The sequence below is a fragment of the Haliotis rubra genome, unplaced genomic scaffold (assembly GCF_003918875.1).
Source record: "Haliotis rubra isolate DU_JTF1 unplaced genomic scaffold, ASM391887v1 Scf681, whole genome shotgun sequence".
Classification (NCBI taxonomy): domain Eukaryota; kingdom Metazoa; phylum Mollusca; class Gastropoda; order Lepetellida; family Haliotidae; genus Haliotis; species Haliotis rubra.
The window spans coordinates 122,692-143,676 of NW_025767392.1; the positions used below are offsets into that span (position 1 = coordinate 122,692).

At 41.0% G+C, this 20,985-nt stretch overlaps 1 pseudogene; it reads right to left on the minus strand.

Moving 5' to 3' along the window:
• Window positions 1-2,632: 2,632 nt before the first annotated feature.
• LOC124258064 overlaps window positions 2,633-20,985 on the minus strand; it is a 41,241-nt pseudogene continuing 22,888 nt past the window's right edge.

The window sequence follows — 20,985 nt, forward strand, 5'->3', positions numbered from 1 at the left end:
GTTCAAACATGCACAATAATATAACGGGACGAATTCTGACGCAGTCATCAGTAAAATATAATACAGAATACCATTATTTAACCCAAAGAAATATATCCTAGCATTGTGTAATTTTAGTTACAGTTTTTGCTCTATAAATTAATTAAGATTACCGTGTGTATTTGAGCCGGAAATAGCAATCAGCTGTGCACACGTTTTCCGGCGAACAAGTTCAAACGTGCACAATAATATAACGGGATGAATTCTAACGCAGTCATCAGTAAAATATAATACAGAATACTATTATTTACCCAAAGAAATATATCCTAGCATTGTGTAATTTTATTTACAGTTTTTATGTAAAATATATATAATCAACACTAAGGTTATACGGACCCTCATGAACGTGGTAAGCACATGGAATGGGGTAAAATACGGAAGCCATTTAAATTCACACATTTTTACCGATGTTACTGTTAACTAGCAGTCAATGGAAAACGAGGTGGTAATCAGTTCGTGATTGTTGAATGGGGTAAAATAAGCAAGCCAGTTTGTTGCTACAATAAATATGATATTTAGAGAAGCAAAATATATTATGCATTTTCTGTCAACTACACTTCGTTTCGATCCGTGAGTAGACACAATATATATGACAGTGAATTCTTTGAATAATGTGGACCAAAGTTATAATTATTGGTAACTGCCAGTTGTCTGTGGTCTGTGTTTGCCGCGATTAGGACCCCATCGCGGGGGATCGACTTATGCACGAAACATACCATTTTGACACTGATTTTAAGGGTCAAGTTTGGGGGTCGTCTTATCCATGGGGTTGTCTTATAGACGGTCATATATGGTAATCTGTAAAAAAAAACAGGAGCACTAACTGTGAAACGGGAACACTTAATCTGTGACACCATAAAAAGTAAATATATGACCCCACAAGAACTCTATCACTACAGTCATCAAAATTGTCATGTTGCACAACACCACAAATAAAATACTAATAGTGTAAAATCCTGTAAAAAAAACAAGAATTAGGTATCTATAACCATAAAGGAAATATTGTCACCAACATCACAATGCAGGCACAAATAAAGTCACAATTCTTCTAATGGCTTTTTATGACTTCTGAAAGTGGAAACTGTGACACTGTTGAAATAACATTGAACCAGACACACTAAGATGACAAGAAAACATATACTGTTGTCTTGTTGAAACAAACATAACATATCACATGAAACATGTAAATGTGCTGCACATATGATTGTACAAATCATTTGAACTGTAAAGAGCATATAACTTTTGGGGAGGGCGAATTTGTACCCATTATCCACAAAAAGTCACCCCTCCTACCAGCACCATTCTCCTCCTACAGCCCTGCAGCCCTCATTTGTTAATCTAACATTACACAAAAACTGGTTGTCATGCTTTGGCAACAGAAAAATATTTTTGTACCTTACTGAATTAAAACAAAACAAGTGCTTGCCACTGATATGGCAATGTCCCCCGCCGCTAAAGAATGGAATATCTATATTTACTACTTTTTATTTTTGGGTCACATACAAGATGCCTGAAATGACTGGTGTCTGCATAATCACCTAATGTAGGCTGTCAGCATACTTAAAAACATTGGGTGCAATGCTTTATGAGATATCGCCTTCAAACAGCGGTCAAAGTATCGTGGTGACCTTGAAGATAAGGTCAAGGTCACCCAAATAAACTGGTGTCTGTGTAATACCCCAATGTAAACTGTCACCAAATTTGAGGACATTGGGTACAACAGTCCATGAGATATCACATTAACAAGAGTAAAAAGTGTGAAAAATGTCATGGTGACCTTGAAGATAAGGTCAAGGTCACCCAAAATCAACTGGTGTCTGCATAATCCCCCAATGTATGCTGTAACCAAATTTGAAGACATTGGGAACAACAGTCCATGATATGCCGTGTTAAGAAGAGTTTGAACAGTGTTCAAAGTGTCGTGGTGACCTTGAAAATAAGGTCAAGGTCACCTAAATACACTGGTGTCTGTGAAATCCCCCAATGTAGGCTGTAACCAAATTTGAAGATATTAGGTACAACAGTCCATGAGATGCCGTGTTAAGAAGAGTTTGAACAGTGTTCAAAGTGTCGTGGTGACCTTGAAAATAACGTCAAGGTCACCTAAATACACTGGTGTCTGTGAAATCCCCCAATGTAGGCTGTCATCAAATTTGAAGACATTGGGTACAACAGTCCATGAAATATCGCGTTAACAAGAGTTAAGAGTGTGAAAAGTGTCGTGGTGACCTTGAAGATAAGGTCAAGGTCACCCAAAATCAACTGGTGTCTGCGTAATCCCCCAATGTATGCTGTCACCAAATTTGAAGACATTGGGTACAACAGTGCATGAGATATCACGCTAAGAAGAGTTTGAATAGTGGTCAAAGTGTCGTGGTGACCTTGAAAATAAGGTCAAGGTCACCAAAATAAACTGGTGTCTGCGTAATCCCCCAATGTAGGCTGTCACCAAATTTGAAGACATTGGGTACAGCATTTCATGAGATATCGCGTTAACAAGAGTTTGAAAAGTGGTCAAAGTGTCGTGGTGACCTTGGAAATAAGGTCAAGGTCACCCAAATCGACTGGTGTCTGCATAATCTCCCAATGTAGGCTGTCACCAAATTTGAAGACATTGGGTACGACAGTTCATCAGACATCGCGTTAAGAAGAATCGGGACGTACGGACGGACGGATGCCGCTGAATACATAGTCCCCCGTTCCGCGTTGCGGCGGGGGACAACTAAACAAAAAACATATTAAACATTAAGTTATTAAAAAGGTATTGAAATTAAACAACACCATACCAGTATCTATCACAGACAGTGATGTGCAAACACACAGGTAGACACAATCATGTGCAACCACAGGTAGACACAATGATGTGCAACCACATGTAGACACAATCATGTGCAAACACACAGGTAGACACAATCATGTGCAACCACAGGTAGACACAATGATGTTCAACTACACAGGTGATGCTCTGAATTGTTCCTGAATGCTGTCTCCATTCCGTGACTCCAATACTGTAACTGTCACATATTGATCACACATAAGTGTGATGCCATGCCTTGCCTTTATATAGGATTGTATGAAAAGATATTAAACAGCTGACATGATTTTACCCTTACTCGTTCTTTCCGCATACATACAGTGCCTTGTGCCTTAAGTGATATGAGCAATGTAACTGTGGACGTTACGGAGATGAGTCATGAGATTCTTTGTGGAATGAGGTCAAAACGGTCTGTGTATGATATCCCATTGAAACAATTTGCTTACCCTAAGAAAGTGCTTTTTCGACAAAATGTGATTGTAAGGTTGATTTCAAAGTGGCTTTTCAGGTGATATGAACTTTGTGAGATTGAGAGTATCTTCTGGTATTCATAGACACAAAGCAATCTCAACTCACAGCCTGTCAAAGTCAAATACCTAAGCACAAACTTACAGTCATAAGTCTGAGAGAGCTGTGAAGAATGATGACCAGGACCCAATGCAGAAATCTATCTTAGAGCTACGACCATCCTAAATAGCTGCTACAGTACGGGAGTTACGATCACTGTAGTGCTAAGATAGCTTTGTTCAAGTGGACCATGAACAAATTATGGATATTCACAGATATCATACCAGAATAAAATACAATATATGTCAACTATGCATGAAGCTGTCTCATACCAGTGCTTGTGAAGATTCTTCTCACTCTTATAGATCAGATCAACTGTGCTTGTAATGTCTCAATGCTTTCATACCAGTGCTTTGTGAAGATTCTTCTCACTATTATAGATCAGATCAACTGTGCTTGTAATATCTCAATGCTTTCATACCAGTGCTTGTGAAGATTCTTTTCACTGTTATAGATCAGATCAACTGTGCTTGTAATATCTCAATGCTTTCATACCAGATCCAGTGAAGATTCTTCTCACATTTATGGATCAGATAACTGTGCCTGTAATGTCTCAATGCTGTCTCGTACCAAAGCTTGTGAAGATTCCTCAGACACTTACAGATCAGGATAAAAGTGCTTCCAATGCCTCACAACTGTCATTCAAAAGTTTGTAGATCAGGTCAGTTGTGCTTTGAAAGTGTTTCAGCTTCATGTTAAGTTCAACTGCTGTCTCCTCCATCGAAACTCACAGGTCTACAAACCAGGGCCTATAACTTCCATCTTTTGCCAGGGGATACTGTAAGTAAAACAGAATTATCTTACAACATAACAATGATAACATACAATGTAATTCTTCTGTATTCTTGAAGGCCATGAGAACACAAATGTATTGGAGTTGATTTACACTTTCAGCATTGGCTATGCACAACCCTCAGTCAAGAATTTTGGTTGTTATATAATGGAACTGTAACTGGGTGCCAATGCCTGGAATGCATGTTCATGCCCTCATGCTTGCTGCTACTGTTTAATAAGTAACATTCAAAGTTGTCTGATAAAACCCATCTGGAACTGATTATGCAAAATTCAAGGAATGGATGGTTCAATCTTGACCTAGCATTGTCATCGAGTCAGGTAGATTTGGAGGTTGGTAAAGTGAGTGAATGAGTGAGTTAAGTTTTACGCTGCTTTTAGCAATATTCCAACAATATCACGGTGGGGGGAACCCCAGAAATGGGCTTCACATATTGTACCCATGTGGGGAATCAAACCCAGGTCTTTAGTATGATGAGCGAACACTTTAACCACTAGGCTACCCAAAAGCCCAGAGGTTGGTAAAGAGTTACCAGAAATGAAACATTAACATTAGATTCGTATGCTTCAAATTGAGTTCTAAACAGACATAGCTGTTCACAGGTTGATCAGATATATTTGCATTTCATATCAACCAGGCATCAGTCACATGTACCTCAGTTTCAGGGGTATAATCAACTATTTAATTTTTCTCAACACTTGAACAAATGTCAATTGGATTTTAAATTGCAGTACAGCATCTAATCTCAATAAAATACTTCTCAGTTATTCTGGATCATAAACTGTTGAGAGGAGAAGCATGAGGAGCAAGTCGGCAAAGGCCTTTCCCTTGTGTTACTTTCCCTTGTGTTACTTTCCCTTGTGTTACTTTCCCTTATGTTACTTTCCCTTGCATCTCTTCCATTGTGTTTACAGTCCCAAGAATAACTTCAGAGTAAGGTATTATCCTTCATATGCCATACTGATCATGTGCAGTTAATATTATTCTACAATTATATAGAGGATATTATATTACGACACAAGTGCCTAAATGTTGGTATTTCCCGAGCGAGACCGAAGTTGTAGAACTGAGGAAAATAAGCCCAAATCCACCTTCAAACATAGTCTGGCTACCTGCTGTCGCCGCATGTAGAACACAACGTCATAGAAGAAATGTGACATCATAGAAGAAACGTGACGTCATAGCATTGCTCATGACATCACATCGACCATGACAAAGTGATATTTTGCCCTAGGGCATCGTATGAAAAATATGAACCCCGATATTTTCAACCTCATAGGTAATAAAATATATTATTCAACTTGTAAACACACTTTTGCACTTTACAATAATCATATCTATTTTATATTTATGTACACATTTGCAAAACAGAATACATTTGTCGAAATGCCATACTTAAGTCCATTGCACTAGTCAAGAGCTGAGTTGTGAAACCCTTTACAGAACTGGATACACCAACCTCAAATAGAGTCCCAAAGACAACTTATATGGACAAAAACTTCTACTGTTTGCAGTTAGGCTTCAGGGATACCTCTTGAATTTACATATGGACATCAGGAGATTACTCACATGTTGTGTGAACTCATCCTGACAAGCCATCCGTATCCTTGCAGCGGTTGCTGGACTATCCAGTCGGAAGCGTAAGTCCCTTCCAGCATCCCCTCGAGAGGACTTGATGGCGTCCTTGATCGCAAAGAACACCGATGACGCAAGGAATAGAGGTGGTTCCCCAATAGCCTGGGAACAAATATGTCATTATCATCATTCATAATAACAGTAAACATTTATAACAAACACACTTATAATTAACTGTTTCTTTTTGTCCAGGGTCAAAATGCCTGTAAAAAAACAATTTTCGTAAACTAAATTTAGTGATTCCTTTGAGTCTGTTATAACTTTCGTTTGTTACAACTATAGTTTATGGAAATAATAAATGTTAATAATGATTGGATTACTACTGTACTAACCAAAGGTGTATTTGAATAAGGTAAACTTGAAGTAGCAAATGTGGTTATTCCCACTATCTATAACTGACATTGAGATTCAGTCAAAACAGGATAACCTTAAATATGAAAAGAGTAGCGTGTGTCAGTGGTGTGGTATAGGGGATTATTCAACTCATTCATCCACTAACGGGAGGTGTGGTAGCCACATGGACAAAGGCCTAGGTTTGAATCTTCACATTATTATTATTACAGGATATTTATATAGCGCACATATCCACGCGAGTAGTACATGCTCAAGGCGCTGGTATTTTGTCCCTCGATCATTGGATGTCAATCTTAACGGCACATCGCATTATCAATCTCAACGCCCTGGGGAGTATACAACTCTTGCAGCCACCAGGCGCGCCGAGTTATTGTGGCTTTCTCATCCAAATGAGGTACCCATTCACAGCTGGGTGGACTGGGACACATAGTCACAGTACTTTGTCCATGTTCACTGCACGTTGCTGTACCCGCAACTAGGTGTTTGCACGTATTCATGTGGCCACCATCTTGTCAAATACCAACGGATTCGTGGGTTCTTTTAAGTGCACAGGGTTGTGTACTGTACACTAGGGGTTGTGACAACACTGAAAGAGTCTGCACACAAAGTTGACCCCAAGGTTTTTACACCCGGTCACAGGTGGGCTCGATCCCGACACCTCAACCTCGCTGGATCACTAGCCTGGCGCCTTAGCCAGCTCGCCCACCATGAACCCATGGGTTCAACTGACACAGTAAAGGATTTACATATTGATTTTTGAGAATAAAATTCTGACAGTGACACTTACTCACTGCTGATACTTTTAACTCATAAACATGTTTTATCATGTCACCTTGGACGAGTAAACCGCTCGCTGGTTGAGGCTGCCTCGTAGCAGGGAGACGTTGAACTGTTCAGGGATGTTCCCCAGGGAGGGTATCTTGTAGTTGCCAGGCCCCTGGGTGATGAGCTGACCTTTGGGGGAAACCTTGTACTGCTCCAGCACCAGCATCCCGTAACCCTGGAAACCATATCACTTCATGAGGGTTCAACTCTAGCATCACCCATGTAAACCACTCGGTTAATTAGCACTCAGTTAGTAAGGAATACAGGTACTAGTATGCTCTGAATGAGAATAATTCTGTTTTCAGAGGGTTTAAGTGATAAGACCTTTTTATTCCTTGGTTGAAAGAATTAGTTTGTCTTAACCTGTGGTTGATAGGTGTAGGGATAATATCATGATACTTCAAAATATTATCCGAGTAATATGAGTTGCTAAGTGTGTGTAGCATATTCAGTGTTGTCAAGTTTAATCTACTCTAAATCATTGTCCTGGAGTTTAACCAAGTACATACATATGCAAAACTAATCTATGAACACTCAAGTTTACATTCAGTGAAATAAAAGCACCTCCTACAATCATGGGTTGCTTAAAACCATTTCTAACCCGGAATGTCCCCAGAATGTCCCAGAATGTCCCGGAATGTCCCATGTCACCCAATAATGGACTAGAGATTTCCACCACTACGGGCTACTGCTCTGTTAACCAGTATTTCCTTTCAAAGTATGAGACCACAGACCTGCACAAAAGCTCCTTCGATCTGTCCAATATCAATGGCAGGATTCAGGCTGCTTCCAACATCCATGACAATGTCTGTTCGCAACACCTGAAAGCAAACATCTTCATACAACAAAGGCATTCACAATACCCGACACAAGAATATTCCACCAGTCTATCTCGAACTCACCAGAGGATCTCTATAAATCCCTTCTTCATCTGTCCTACCCTTATAACCCCAACTCCCTCCCCCAGACACTCAAAGCTCTAACTCCTTCTACTGGATCATCAGAGCCCCACCTCCCTCTCCCAGATACTCAAAGCTCTAACTCCTTCTACTGGATCATCAGAGCCCCACCTCCCTCTGCCCCACACCCAAAGCTCTACACCCAAAGCTCTAACTCCTTCTACTGGATCATCAGAGCCCCACCTAACTCTGCCAGACACTCAAAGCTCTAACTCCTTCTACTGGATCATCAGAGCCCCACCTCCCTCTGCCCCACACTCAAAGCTCTAACTCCTTCTACTGGATCATCAGAGCCCAACCTAACTCTGCCCCACACTCAAAGCTCTAACTCCTTCTACTGGATCATCAGAGCCCCACCTAACTCTGCCAGACACTCAAAGCTCTAACTCCTCCTGCTGGATCATCAGAGCCCCACCTCCCTCTGCCCACACTCAAAGCTCTAACTCCTTCTATTTGTTCATCAGAGCCCCACCTCCCTCTGCCCAACACCCAAAGCTCTAACTTCTTCTACTGGATCACCAGAGCCCCACCTAACTCTGCCAGACACTCAAAGCTCTAACTCCTCCTGCTGGATCATCAGAGCCCCACCTCCCTCTCCCAGACACTCAAAGCCCTAACTCCTTCTGTTTGGTCATCAGAGCCCCACCTCCCTCTGCCCACACCCAAAGCTCTAACTCCTTCTACTGGATCATCAGAGCCCCACCTAACTCTGCCAGACACTCAAAGCTCTAACTCCTCCTGCTGGATCATCAGAGCCCCACCTCCCTCTCCCAGACACTCAAAGCCCTAACTCCTTCTATTTGTTCATCAGAGCCCCACCTCCCTCTGCCCAACACTCAAAGCTCCACCTCCTTCTATTTGTTCATCAGAGCCCCACCTCCCTCTGCCCAACACTCAAAGCTCCACCTCCTTCTATTTGTTCATCAGAGCCCCACCTCCCTCTCTGCCCAACACTCAAAGCTCCACCTCCTTCTATTTGTTCATCAGAGCCCCACCTCCCTCTGCCCAACACTCAAAGCTCCACCTCCTTCTATTTGTTCATCAGAGCCCCACCTCCCTCTGCCCAACACTCAAAGCTCCACCTCCTTCTACTTGTTCATCAGAGCCCCAACTCCCTTTGTTCCACACTCACAGCCCCACCTAAATCTGCCCCACCCCTACATCCCCACCTGCTACTGACCCACCCCCACAGCCCAACCTCCCTCTGTCCCATCCTCACAGCCCCACCTACCTGGTGGTCCCCAGTCAGACAATCCATCTCCACCTCGGAGCATGCCACACCAAATGTGTAGTAGCCGAACGGGTTGCCCACACTTTTCCCCAGTCAAACCACAGATCAGGAGTTCTATGGAAAAATTCAAATACAGTTATACATTAGTTTGTCAAGCACACAGTTAATCACTTTCACACAATTCACGAAATAACAGATCAGTGATCTGCAAAGTACTGCAACATAAACAAAATATCTAAAATATCTGTTGATAAGTTTCAGCCTATTCTCAGACAAAGACAAGATCAACACAGAAAAACAGGTTCCAGTGCTTAGTGTTACAGCATTAGAAAGTAGTAAATGTGTATTGTTTAACCCACCTGTAGAAGCCTGTAGCTGAGAGACTAATTCGCTTCATGTAGGCAGCCTTGATCTGTAGCACCAAGGGTTAGAGTAAATGAAATAGTCTTACAGCACAGTGTCTATACATCCCTTCAATGCTAAAACATACCCAACTAACAACAAACCCAATTACCTTTGAGTTGCTTGTTACTCCAGTCACAATATGGTTGAAATATTGCCAAAGTGACTTTAACTCTCACTCACTACAAATACTCATGAAAATAATAAACAACATCAGTCTGCTACCCAGTGAAACTGTTTTGGCTTGCATATCTGTATGTCTCTCCAACCGTGATATTGATGGAACATTGCTAAAAGCAGCGTAAAACTAAACTCACTCACTGTATGTCTCTAATGATCATTATTTACTAGACTGAAGCATCATGCATACACACATGATACATATTGTAAAATCATATTATTTATTATGATAGATTATTAGGAGTACAACATTTTGGAGTTTATGTTTTATGTTAATTTCTTCTTCGGATGGGCCTTGAGATGGCCTAGCAGTGTGAAGCCCATTTCTGTGTCCCCAGTTGTCATAGTGTTGGAATATTGCTAAAAGTTGTGTAAAACCATACTCACTCACTCCAATCATAGCCGGTAACCCATGGCTGTAACTTAACAGCCTCACACTGTCTACAACACTTTTACAATCATTCTAAACAGTTTAAACAAGATAATTGTCGTATAAAATCATTAGGTCTGTGTTGTAAGTCAAACCTCACCCAGTCCTCCCATGATCCCTTGGGGTTTTCAGTCATGACAGGGTCAAGGCGATCCATCAACTCTTTACATGCATTCTGAAAACATCAAAGTATTATTGTGTTTTGTAAAATAACCTCAAAACATGGTACAGTTGCATTCTCTTCTGTCAGAGAGACATTACCATGCTTGTGTATCCCCCCGGAGGTACTATGAGTAACAAGTGGATGGCATGGATTTAATGCATTGAAAAGTATTTGAGTATTCACTGATGGTTTGCTGAATAATGCCTCACTGAATAATATTCCAGCTATATGATGAGGGTCTGTCAGTAGTTAATAGTGGAACAGACCATCCAGTGATTCACATCAGGTCCAAGTCAACAAGACAGACCACCCAATCCTGTTACATGCCTCTTACAACAAGCTTGGTTAATGTAGACCAATCCTAACCCAAATCTTCATGTGGAGAATAGTATTTCAGTAATGTCATATTATGATTGTGTGTTATTCTTCAGGAGAAGGGAAGACCAGAATGTTCGAGGTGGTAGTTATTTAGCCATGGCTGAAATTCATCAGCATGGGCTAGCACTGAAAGATTCAAGAAAAATGAAGGGGATATGATGTTAAGGTATGGCTGGGATGGGTAACCCAGGTGCTTGGTTTGGATGGAACCCAACAACCTGTGGTTGGTGACGGGATACATGGTTACACAACAAGCTGAAAATGTTTGCCCTTCTTTCTGACTGTGCAAGGAGGCGGTGGGGTAGCCTAGTGGATAAAGCGTTTGCTCGTCACACCGAAGACCCGGGTTCGATTCCCCACATGGGTACAATGTGTGAAGCCCATTTCTGGTGTCCTCACCCGTGATATTGCTGGAATATTGCTTAAAGTGGCGTAAAACTAAACTCACTCACTCACTCACTCTGACTGTGCATGCATTATTTCTGACTCGTACATGTTTGTGTACAAATATAGCATCAGTCAAGTTCAGTGTATGATCATGTCATTTTATACACATATCTGAATAGATTTTGCTTGGGCCCAAGTCTTTCAGTTTGTACAAAACTACAGCAGAAAACTGATTAGTCAGGTAATAGAAGGTGAGGGAACAAACAAGTCAATTTGGACTTGCCAAGTTTCAATCACTTGATTCTAAAGGGACAACACAACTGTTACATTCAACACCGAAATCTGACTCACCACAATGGCCATGCCGTTGAGATCGGAGCAGGTGCTTGCTGCAGAGGGTGAGGTGTTCGGCACCGTCATAGTGCTGGTCTCTGTGATGTGAATCTTCGATGTTGGAATTTTCAAGGCTCTACTGGTAACCTGACAACAGTAAAAGCTGTTGGAGACAAGTGACTATAACCCCGGTGCATTGTAAGGTTCACTTTTAGTAAATGATTTCCAGATTATTCGGATCCTGAACAATTAAATTCTATAGTCATTGTAATACAGATGCAAATAGTGTATTTCAGAGATTCCATGGAAGTCAACAAATTTCAAAGAAACTAAACCCAAATCTTTGATAGATATGCGACAATTTCACACCCAGTCTACATTGCTCTTTTCTGTACTAAAAGCTGTAGTATGTAATATACATAGGTTTGCTTTGTTTATGTTCAGTTGTAGAGCAGGGTATTCAATAAGCAAAATAAGGTACAGGAAAAGGTAAACTGAAAAACCCTGTTATAGTTTACAACACACTAAAATACAATGTCAAACATCAGTTTAACCTTAGATAAAACTGTGCAAATGGAGATTTATTCCGATACCTTCTTTAGAAGAAATATATACCCTGAAATAATTTCTTATTTTTGAAGACTTACCTACTGGCTTTAACAAAATACATGTAAACCTATAAATAGAATAAAATATCTGGTCTATGATCTTTATATGTTTATTACCATATCCTACCTGCAATTATTTGTCCAAAGAGTAACCACTGTCTTGTGGCGCCTACCTGTATCATCTTCGTGTGGAGGCCTTGTCCCATCTCTATTCCACCATGAGCTATAAGTACTGAGCCGTCCTTGTACACGTGGACCAGAGCCCCGCCCTGAAACACAGCAGCATCTCCTACAGTGTGTGCCCTGTCCTCATAAAACACAATGGGTCACTGTAACTTGGTTACAAAATCTTGGTGGTGACTACACTGGAAGATTTGTTTCTGCATCTAAGATTGGGCATGATGTGGCAGATCTACATGCATATCATGATAATATAATTGCAGTTTTGATTAACATTTGACATTACATAAAGTTGATTCTAACATACTGGTCAGACTGGTTGTCATGGAAACATACAGCTTCGGGGTTCATACACCATCAGCCAATTTATGATTTTGTCAGAGTAATAAGTCAGTTATAAAATCATATTATATTAATAAAATATCACAACAAAAGATAAAACGTCAGGTGTTGACTCTGAATGGTATGCAACATGACATGGTTTTGTTCTAACTATTTTGCTGTTACTGATAAATTAGTTCTATATAAAATACAAACTTGTGACTTGAATCAATTGATGAGGTCAAGCTTTCCAGTGTTCCATCTTTACAACAACTGGTTAAAAAGAATGCGAGCGCGCACTATGGAAATTTCCAGACAAATGTATATTTACAATGTTACTTGATCGAATTTCATCAGCACTCCACTCATCAATGAAAAAGTGTCTCAAAATACAAATTACAGGAGTGAGAGTAAACCAATATCACATGTGACAATATAATGTAGGTGTAGACTGAGTACAGGAATTTCCTTACTTGGTTGAGTTCCCAGACTCCAAAACCAATGCCAAAAGTGACCGGAGTAACAGCGAGACCTTTCTTCTTCCATCGGTTTTCACTATAACACGCATGGGTAGAAATACATACAATCAGTGAGTGAGTTCACTTTTATTCCACTTTTAGCAATATTCCAGCAATATCACAGTGGTGGGACACCATAAATGGGCTTCACACATTGTACCCATTTCAGGGATCGAATCGTCTTCAGAATGACGAGTGAACGCCGTAACCATACGGCTATCCCACCAAACCGGAAATACTTATTGAATAGTTATATCAGTTTAACAATAGCTTGGGGTTAGAGCGTCCGCCCGGAGAGCGGAAGGTCGTGGGTTCGATCCCTGTCCGCATCATACCAAAAGATGTTAAAATATGGTACTTATTGGTCCCTGCCTGGCGCTCAACATTAATAAGTACAAGGAGGACTGGTCGGCTCGGGAGTCAGTATGATGTGTCTGAGTGGGACATTCATGCTTAACTGCGGCATGGTATCTCAGTGGGCTAGCACTATAAAACCAGCTTAAGTCTGGGCTAGTACAAGCAGCCACACATACACACACATGCATGTCGTAATATGAGCGAAATATTCTCAAGAACGACGTTAAACCCAATTTCTCCTTATCTAACAATAGTTTAGTCAGCTGAACATACATTGTTTTTGTGTTTGTTTAACGCTATATAATTTCCCAGCTATAATTTAGTCTGAACAAGACAACTCAAATGACTGACATCATGAGCATCGAAGTATGCATTGGGATATGGTGATATGCATCAACCAGGTCAGCTTGCCTGACCACCCAATTCCATTAATGACCTGTTACAACAAGCATGGGTTCCTGAAGACCAATCCTTAGATGGATCCTCATGGGATGAAATATATTGGTTTTGACCAAAATGACGATACCCAAACAGATATCAAGGGTGAGTGAGCATCATCAGACATTACATCCAAGGCATGCAGCTCAGCATCCAGACGACAACGACAATCACCTGTTATGGAGGTCGACCTCCTTGCGGCGCCTGTCATAATGACTCTGCTGCATGCATTCCTCCCAACATCTTCTTATGTTGCACTTTGTCAGCGGCAGATTGAACGGTGTGACGTCCCCTTCTTTGAACAGATTTTTCTCCCTTACCTGTTTACAAAAAAGACAGACCATTGTAACCATTATCAAAGACTTTATCAAAGTCTAACCTCCAATACATTCACTCCAATATACTGAGGAAGAATGATCATTGGAAGTGGCCAAACAGACACAAAAATTACAGATGGCCTCTGACATCTTTTGAGTTTAGTTAGGGTCATTATGACATCATGTCTGTTTGGGGTTCATGGGTTGAATGGCATGGAATACCATCAGCTAAGTGGCAACCCCTTTGGACAGTAGGCTCTGCTGTGACAAGTACCAGCTATGCTTACCAAAATTGGAGGCAATGTAAAACCACTCCTTTGATGTACCATAACACAAACTTACAGCTTGAGGTGAGAGGTTGAGGTAGTCTGCCACATCAGTGATCCACGTCTCAGCCACAAACATCGCCTGCGGTGCTCCGAAGCCTCGATATGCAGTGCATGATGGGATGTTGGTCTTACACAGGTGGCCGGTGGCGCGGATGTGGGGGATGTAGTAGGAGTTGTCTACATGGAAGAGGGCCCTGTCCATCACCTGGACAGATACCACAAACACACAAATAATAATAACATCACAGATCCATCCCATAGTTATCGTAATACATTTACATGGAGTTCTGGGGTTACAATTATCTCAGTACTAAGTTCAACTGGTGGAACATGCCCCATGTATGTAATCAAAATAGTGATGAATGTGATGGGCTGGACACCTTTAAGGACAGGTGTCAGGGTGTTCCAGCTAACTGGGGAGGAATGCCCTTTGTAACAAATGTCATGGACATTTAACACCTTTGTGACAACCATGAGCACCGATATGTTCGTTTCTTTGGATTTTTTCAGTTGTTAAACAATATTCCAGATGATGATGGTGGTCTGTAAATAATCAAGTCTGGATCAGACAATCCAGAGATTGACATCATGAGCATCGATCTGGACAATTGGGATCACATGTGTCATCCAAGTCAGCGAGTCTGACCATTCCATTCCCTTTGTCATCTCTTAGAACAAGCACAGGTTGCTGAAGATCAGTTCGAACCTGGATCCTCAGAGGCTGCTCAGATATGGAGCAGACAAGCCAACAATCATGATTGGGGTGATTCTGGGATTTGAACCCACTATCATCAATCTGGTACACCTAATTAAAGGTACACAACTCTGTGGAATCTAAGACTTCACTTCCATGTCCCACTTTGCATCTCTTCTGTCTGCAGAAAATATATAGATTGTCCAAAATACTTACTGCCTCTGATACATCAATGGAGTTGCCACAGTTTGAATACAGATGCAACTCTAAAGCCATGACACGACCATCAGCAGTGAAGCCAATCTGAAATTACATTCACAATAAACATCATTACTCAAACATAACAACAGATTCTATAATGGCTCTGAGCATTTGCAGCACTTACACAATTTGCAGATGTTGTATTTAAAATACTGGTTGAAACTAAGTGCTTCCCTATTTGGGTTGTTCTGATAACATGATGGGAATCTGAAAACTGCAATCCTATGAGATAACACAACAGAGTGCTATTGGGATGCAGTTGTGTTCACTTGCAACTAGTGATTGCAACAGATGAAGACTGTCGGCAAAATGGCCAATCCCTGACTTTCCATTGTGTCATAGTGCCACATTTTAAGTTAACAAATGTAAAACAAGTTTGAAACAAGTTTGAAAAACACCAGAACTTGTCTTGTGTCATCTCAAACTCCACTCAGAACATCTTGTAGCGTAACAACCGCTCTTCAAACTAAGGTTTTTTCCAAATAAACGTTTCTTTAAAACAGATATCCTGATTCCATTAAACATCAAAAGCTCACTCGTACAAGGCTGTGAACTTGAACATAGATTTTTGACAAACTTACATTCAGAAGAGGCATTTTGATTGGTAGTTGATTTGGCGATCATGGGGGAGAGAATTTCTATGAAAACTTGAGATGAGACCCCACCTAAAAACAATCCTATCCTAGGGGTTGACCTGTTTGGTTTCTTGTACTCAGAAAAGGAGCTGGTTAAGCTCATCATTTGTTTTGTTTTTATTGCTACGTTAAGACCAGACTGTGTGCACATGTGCACTTAATACAGCTGTTGAGGGCTTAGTTAATTGTTTTGTAAATTGTTGTTAATGCCACACTCAGCAATATTCCAGCTATATTGCAGCATTTATTGTGAATAATCAAGTTTGGACCAGACAATCCAGTGATCAACCGTATGACCATCAATCTATGCAATTGGGATATGATATGTCTCAACCAAGTCAGCGAGCCTGACCACCCGATCCCATTAGTTTCTTTAGACAAGCGTGAGTTACTGAAGACCAGTTCTAACCTGGATCTTCTCGGGTAAGGAAAGTATGGACCAACCATCTGTACAACTACCTGAAGTACATCTTTACCTTGTATTTTCCCTTGAAGGGATGTCGAGTCCCGGTTGTCTTCATGTCCTCATCCCTGTCCAGGATACATCGCACAGGACGTCTGTGTCTGAAGAACAGCGAGTGTGAGAGTTGGAGTGAGAGTTGAGAGAGAGATTGAGAGTGAGTGAGAGAGAATGAGAGTGAGATTGAGAGAGAGAGAGAGATTGAGAGTGAGAGAGAGAGAGAGAGAGAGAGAGAGTGAGAGAGTGAGAAAGAGAGAGGAGAGCAAGCAAGTGAGTGAGTGAGTGAGTGAGATGAACATGACAGAGTGCAATTCAGATTTGAGAAATCATTTGAGATTGAAATTACAGATTGCATGACAAGTGATGGTGATTAACATGACAGCCTGTGCATTCAGGCCCCATTAATGGAGAAATCTTTTTGAGATTGAAATTACAGATTGCATGACACCAATGAACAAAGTGATGAGTATCTGCAAAATGACTCAGCAATATTCCAACAGCAGCAGTGGTCTGTAAACAATCGCAGTCTGGACCATGACAATCCAGTGATCAACAGCATGAACATTGCCCACAATTGGAATTGATTACATGCAAAGTCATGAGATCTGCTAAATTAGAATGTAAAATTAAGCATGGGTGACTGAATACACCAATGAACAATCTTGCTGAAGCTGTGAGCAAGTGAAGATGAACACACTCAGCAATATTCCAACAGCAGCAGCGGTCTGTAAACAATCGATGGTGAGTCTGGACCAGACAATCCAGTGATCAACAGCATGAACATTGGTCTACTGATGATGAACATGGAATACAATGGATCTGATGTCAACCAAGTCAGTGATCCTGACCACCCAATCCCGGTAGTTGCCTCTCATGACAAGCATGGGTTACTGAAGATCAATTCTCAACCGGACCTTCACGGGTAAGCTGATGATGAACATGGGTGAAGATGAACACATCTCATGATGAACATAGATGATCGTGAACACATCTCATGATGAACATGATGATGGTGAATACATCTGATAATGAACATGGATAAAGGTGAACACATCTCATGATGAACATAGATGATGGTGAAAACATCTCATGATGAACATGGATGAAGGTGAACACATCTGATAATGAACATAGATGATGGTGAAAACATCTCATGATGAACATGGATAAAGGTGAATACATCTCATGATGAACATAGATGGTGAAAACATCTCATGATGAACATGGATGAAGGTGAACACATCTGATGATGAACATGGATGATGGTGAACACATCTGATGATGAACATGGATGAAGGTGAACACATCTGATGATGATCATGGATGATGGTGAACACATCTGATGATGAACATGGATAAAGGTGAACACATCTCATGATGAACATGTATAAAGGTGAACACATCTCATGATGAACATGGATGATGGTGGACACATCTGATGATGATCATGGATAAAGGTGAACACACCTGATGATGAACATGGCTGAAGGTGAACACAACTGATGATGAACATGTATAAAGGTGAACACATCTCATGATGAACATGGATGATGGTGGACACATCTGATGATGAACATGGATAAAGGTGAACACACCTGATGATGAACATGGCAGAAGGTGAAAACATCTGATGATGAATATGGATGAAGGCAAACACATCTAATGATCAACATGTATAAAGGTGAAAACATCTGATGATGAATATGGATGAAGGCAAACACATCTAATGATCAACATGTATAAAGGTGAACACTGCTGAAGGTGAACACCTACTTGACTGCAGCCACCGCAACCGGGGCAGACACCAGTACAGTCCGAGTTTCCTTGCCTCCGAACCCTCCACCTGCAATACATAACACATATGTTTCTATCAAACTGTTGTAGGAAGGAAAATGTCATTCTCATTACGAGCTTTTTTTCAGAGACTAGTTGTTATTCTATAAATGAATATAATCAGGAACTTCTGGATGCAAAAATGATAAAGCCAAACTATCATATTGTCATGGATGATTTTCTACATCTTTTTGTTCTCAGTTTATTTGTTTCTACACCCAAAACATCAGTTGTTTTCAACTCCTGTGTCGCACAAGTGATATGATGTGGAAACTTGAACAATAACAGAAACTAATGAAGAACCAGTTTTTGCTGCTTCCCTAATATTCCCTGGTTGTCTACGTAGGCGAATCTGCACAATGTCCCCGAGCCTACGTGTTTCTCCACTACAATATGATACTTTTGCTGTCCGAAATTAAAAAGAACTGATTCAGGATTGTGATTCACCTGAAATAAATGAGAGGATTTGAACTTATGATATGAAAGTGCCGTGTCAAATCTTTCGCACACATATTATTGGGATATGTATCGAATTGTTGCCTCACCATATCGTTACTACCCTGTACACCAAATGCTGTACACATCAAGCAGTTTGTTTGTTGCATCCTCAGTCTATCTGAATGAAGTATTACAGAGAAGACAAGTGGGAATACTCACCCAGTCGTTTGGTCCTGACCGTGATCCTGTTGGCTGGAACACCTAGCACTTCAGAGATCACAGACTGTCAATATAAATAAAATATTCATGTTTGTCATAAACATTCCAAATGAAGGGAAATAAAATATAAAATTTGAAATTTTGTTAACCTTTCAAAACATGTTGGGCAATGCTATTAAAAAACAAAGCTTAGCAACTTATCGGGCTTACACGAAAAAATTGGCTTGCTACGCACCTGAAATCAAACACAACGATGCATGGATGTGAAACTCACCTGCACCTCCGATGGATTCTGAGTGGCAGCAAACACCTCCATCTCCCCATCTTCCCTAGGGATAGCCAGGGCGCCATGTGTCTCGATGTAGAAGTGCTCCTGTGCTCCACTCCGCACTTCACCCTCCAGCACATGGTCGGACACCGAGAACCCAGTTTCAAGGTCACCGTGTTTGATGGTGTGGGAGGGAGAGTAGAAAGAGTTCTGGGCAACAGCCTCCTACACAGAATAACACAAGAGAGTCATAACAGAACCCTGCATTGAAATAACATGTGAGTCAGTACAACTTCCTATACAAGAATAACAACGCGAGTCAGTACACCCTTCTACACAGGAATAACACAAGTGAGTCATATCAGAACCCTACAGTGAAATAACATGTGATTCAGTACACCCTCCTAAACAAGAATAACACAAGTGAGTCAGTACAGCCTCCTACACAGAATAACACAAGTGAGTCACAAGAATAACCCAATTGCAATGACTGTAAAAAAGCAAGCTATGCCCAATGAGATGGCCTACCTTCACCACAAAGGAATTCAAAAGCAATTCAAATGAAGGCCAATACTGACTTCATCCTTGCCTCACTTACACAAAACAGGTTTTTTTTTTACAACATTACAACTGTATATCAGTTGCAGGTACATACCTCTATTGTGATGATAGCTTCCAGATCCTCGTACACGACCTTCACTGCCCTGGCCCCTCGCTGGGCGTTCATCTGACTGTCAGCAACCACAGCGCCGATCACCTGGCCCTGACAGCTGACCTGATCAAAGTTAAACATGGAAATAATGATACAAAGGAGAAGACGATGAAGAAGGAGAAATTGGGAGAAAAATGAGAAGATGAAGATAAGTTAATTGTAAGAAGGGGGAAGAGAAGTCACCAAGTTCATGCTCATTGATCAACATTGCAAAATACAAGGTTTGTTGTTCTAAGAGATGCAAACATAAATTGTTTGATATGAATAATGCAATATGAAGAGTTCAGTCCTTATCGGTGACAGGAAAGGACATAGTTTTTAGCTTTGGAAGTTGTTTGCACAGTTGTGAAGAAGAGTGTTGGCATACATGCTGTTCAAATGGTTTAAGGTGGAATTCAGGAATTCTTGTGGAGGTTTCCATCTTCCAGAGACCTGCATGGTTGGTATTTTGTCAACGACTTCAGTCACCAATTCATGAGATTAGGCATGTTATAGTATACTGAGTCAAAAAAGAAACTTCACATTCTTACTTCAGGGCACTATAAAAGAACAAGAGATGGTAAGATGGTTAAATTGTTATTATTTCATTGCTGAGATCTGTGTGATTCACTTGATACACTGACAGTGCCATAATCAGTTCCATTAGGCTACACCGCCGTTCCAAAACATGGGTATACAGAATGTCAAGTCACAAGAATAAAAATGCGAAATTTCTCAGTTCAATATCGTGTATGGCCGCCCCGCGCATTCACCACTGCCAAACACCGTCTCCTCATCGACTGCCTGATGCTTGTGAACACGTTGTTGGGGATTCTGCGCCATTGCTCTTGCAAGGCAGCCAAGTTCCTGCAAATTCTGAGGTTGGTTCCTAAGACCACGAAGCCTTCTCCCAAGTGCATCCCAAAC